General features: G+C 39.1%; 1 pseudogene; it reads left to right on the top strand.

The window, feature by feature from the left end:
• Positions 1–333: 333 nt before the first annotated feature.
• On the top strand, positions 334–2208 carry LOC140511285 (transketolase pseudogene; annotated as a pseudogene).
• Positions 2209–4249: the final 2041 nt, after the last annotated feature.

Here is a 4249-nt window from a genome sequence, read left to right as displayed (position 1 = left end):
AAACCAAAAATTAATTGGAAACTAAATAATCTAATCCTAAAGAAGGAGTGGGATAAACAAGAAATCATAGAAAAAATCAACAACTTCATTCAAGAGAATGACAATAATGAGACAATTTACCCAATCTTATGGCATACTGCAAAAGCAATTCTTAGGGGAAGTTTATATCTTTGAATGTCAACATGAATAAAATAGAGAAAGAGGATATCAATGACTTGGGCATGCAGCTGAATATCCTAGAAAAAGAATCAATTGGCTTGCCCTCCTCCTTGCTGTTCGGCTCTTCTTCTCTGCTCACACTGGGCTCAGAATCCATGCCAAACTCGCTTTGCCATGGAGGATTACCATAAGCTGGGCCAACAAAAACTGCAGACCCTGAAGGACACAGTCAACAAGCTGTGCATCAGCTCCATCCAAGCCACCACCGTGGCCAGATTGGGCTACCCCACATCATGCTGCAATGTGGAAGAGATCATGGTGGTCCTCTTCTTCCATACCATGAAGTATAAACCCCAGGACCCCAGGTACCCCAGTAATGACTGCTTTGTGCTCTCCAAGGGTCATGTGGCTCCTATCCTCTATGCAGTCTGAGCAGGGCTGGCTTCCTGCCAGAGGCTGATCGATTGAACTCGAGGAAGATGACCTACATTCTCCACGGGGTCATCCAGTCCCTAAACAAGCCTTTAAAGATGTGGCTACTGGCTCCCTGGGTCAAGGGCTTGGAGCACCATGTGGAATATCCTACACAGGCAAATATTTTGACAAAGCCAGATACCGTGTCTATTGTTTGCTGGGTTATGGGGAGGTGTCTGAAGGCTCCATGTGGGAGGCCATGGTCTTCTCGGGATTCTACAAATTGGACAACCTTGTTGCCATCTTTGACATTAATCAGCTGGGCCAGAGTGACCCAGGGCCACTGCAGCATCACATGGAAGTATACCTGAAACGATGTGACTCCTTTAGGTGGAACATCATGGTCGTGGATGGACACAGTGTGGAAGAGCTCTGCAAGGTCTTTAACCAGGGCAAGGGTAAGCCACTAGCTGTCATTGCAAAGACACATAAGAACAGAGGTATCTCAAGTGTAGAAGATAGGGAAGCTTGGCATGGGAAGCCCTTTCCCAAAAACATAGCAGAACAGGTCATCGAGGAAATATACAGCTGAATCCAAAGCAAGAAGAAGATTCTAGCTACCCTCCCCAAAGAGGATGCCCCCACAGTGAATATTGCCAACATCTGGATGCCATCTCCCCCAAATTTCAAACTTGGAGACAAGCTAGCTACCTGCAAAGCCTATGGCATGTCTCTGGCCAAACTTGGGCATGCCAGTGACTGTGTCATTGCCCTGAATGGGGACACCAAGAATTCTACCTTCTCAGAATTCTTTAAGAAGGAGTATCCCAATCACTTCATTGAGTGTTTCATTGCAGAACAGAACATGGTGAGCACTGCGGTGGGATGTGCCACATGGAACAAGACTGTGCCTTTCTGAAGCACTTTTGCCGCCTTCTTCACCAGGGCCTTTGACCAGATTCCTTTGGCAGTCATTTCTGAGAGCAAGATCAACCTTTGTGGCTCGCACTGCAGGGTATCCATTGGTGAAGATGGTCTTTCTCAGATGGTGCTTGAAGATCTTGCCATGTTCTGGAGCATTCCAAATGGGACAGGCTTTTACCTGAGTGATGCTGTGGCTATTGAGAAAGCAAATGAGTTGGCTGCCAACACAAAGGACATCTGTTTCATAAGGAACAGCTGCCCAGACAATGCAGTCATTTACAACAACAAAAACAAATTTACAACTTCCAGATTGGCCAGGCTAAGGTGGTTCTGAAGAGCAAAGATGACCAGGTGACTCTGATTGGAAGTGGAGTGACTCTCCATGAAGCCTTTGCACCTGCAGAGCAGCTGAAGAAAGAAAAGATCAACATCCGGGTGCTTCATCTCTTTACAATTAAGCCCCTGGATAAGAAACTTGTCCTTGACAGTGTCTGGGCCACCCATGGCAGTATCCTCACTATGGAAGATCATTACTATGAGGGTGGAATAGGAGAGGCTGTAGCTGCAGCTGTCATGGGTGAACCCGACATCACCATCACTCACTTGGTGGTCGCTAACTTCCCAAGAAGCAGGAAGCCAGCAGAGATGCTCAAGATGTTTGGCATCGACAAGGACGCCATTATTCAGGCAGTCAAGGAGGCTTTGTCTTAGGCCACTCTGAGATGATACCTGCTGGTGATTCCAAGATCAAAACAAGGCAAAGGGGAGAGAGAAAGAAACATTCCTGTACTTTTAGATACATTTGTTTTTATTGAGAATCAATAAAAATAAAAATAATTACCAAAAATATTTTGAGAAAAAAAAAGAAAAAGAACCAGTTGAAAATCCCCAAGTAAATAACAAATTAAAAATATTAAAACCAAAGAAGAGATTAATAAAAGTGAAATTGAGAAATCTATGGAACTAATAAATAAATTGATAGTTGGTTTCATGAAAAAATTAAAAAAATTGGTAAACTTTTGGGCAATTTGATTAAAAAAAGAAAGAAAGCTGAATTACCAATATTAAAAATTAAAAGGGTAAACTTGCCCACAATGATAAGTAAATTAAAACAATAATTACAAATTACTTTGCCCAATTTTTTGCCCATAAATTCAGCAATCTAAATGAGTTGGATGAATATTTAGAAAAATGTAAATTGCCCACATTAACAGAAGTAGAAGTTGAATACTTTAACAATCTTAGAAAAAGAAATTGAACAGGCATAAATAATCTCCCTAGGAAAAAATCTCCAGGGCCAGATGGATTCACAAATGAATTCTCTCAAACATTTAAAGAATACTTAATTTCAGTATTAAATAGACTCTTTGGGAGAATTAGGGAAGAAAGAGTCCTCTCAAATTCTATTTATGATACAAATATGATTTTGACACCTAAACCAGGAAGAGACAAAACAGAGAAAGAAAATTACAGACCAATTTATCTAATGAATATAGATGCAAAAATTCTAAGGGAGATTTTAGGAAAAAAGAATACAGAAACTTATCACAAGAATTATACATTATAATCAGATAAGATTCATACCAGAAATGTAGGGCTGGTTCAATATTAGGACAACTATTAGCATTATCTATAATATCAACAATAAAACTAACAGAAACCACATAATTATCTCAATAGATGCAGAAAAATCTTTTGACAAATTGCAACACCCATTCCTATTAAAAACACTGGAGAGCATAGGAATATTTACACAAAATAAAAAGCAGTATCTACCTAAAACTTTCAACAAGTATTATGTGCAGTGGAAATAACCTAGATGCATTTCCAATAATGTCAGGGGTGAAACAAGGACTTCCATTATCACCACTGTCATTCAGTATGGTATTAGAATTCTTAACTGTAACAATTATACAAGATAAAGAAATTGAATGAGTTAGAATAGACTAAGAGAAACTAAGTGACCACTCTTTGCAGATGATATGTTGATATACTTAGGAAATCCCAGAGATTCAAGTAAAAAACTACTTGAAATCAGAAACAATTTTGGAAAATTTCAGGTTACAAAATAAACCCTCACAAATCTTCTGCATTTCTATATATTAGTAGAAAAGCCCAATAGGAATAACCAGAAAGAGAAATCCCATTGAAAGCTAGGGTAGACACTATAAAATATTTGGGAGTTTAACTGCCAAAACAAACCCAAGGAATATATGAACGTAATTACAAAACACTTGTCACATAAATAAAGTCAGATTTAAGTAAGTGGAAAGACTTCAGTTGATAATTCTACCTAGATTACTTTACTTATTTAGTTCCATACCAATCAATCTATCAGATAATTATTTTCTAGAGCTGGAAAAAATACTGTCAAAATTCATCTGGAAAACCAAAATGTCCAGAATATCAAGAGAACTAATGGAAAGAAATGCTAGGGAAGGTGGCTTCACTCTACTGTATCTCAAAATGTATTATAAAGCAGCAATTATCAAAACCACTTGATACTGGGAAGAAATAGAAGGGTAGACAGGTGGAATAAGCTAGGTACTCAAGACACAGTAGGTAATGAATATAGCAATCTACAGTGTGATAAACACAAAGACCCCAGTTTCTGGGACAAGAGCTCACTGTTTGACAAAAATTGCTGAGAAAAATGAATAGCACTGTGGCAGAAACTAGGCAGAGACCAATGCCTAACATTGTGCACAACAATAACGTTGAAATGAGTACACGATCTAGGTACAAAGATATG

The sequence above is a fragment of the Notamacropus eugenii genome, chromosome 6 (assembly GCF_028372415.1).
Source record: "Notamacropus eugenii isolate mMacEug1 chromosome 6, mMacEug1.pri_v2, whole genome shotgun sequence".
In the NCBI taxonomy this organism is placed as follows: domain Eukaryota; kingdom Metazoa; phylum Chordata; class Mammalia; order Diprotodontia; family Macropodidae; genus Notamacropus; species Notamacropus eugenii.
This window is presented reverse-complemented; position numbering and strand designations above follow the sequence as displayed.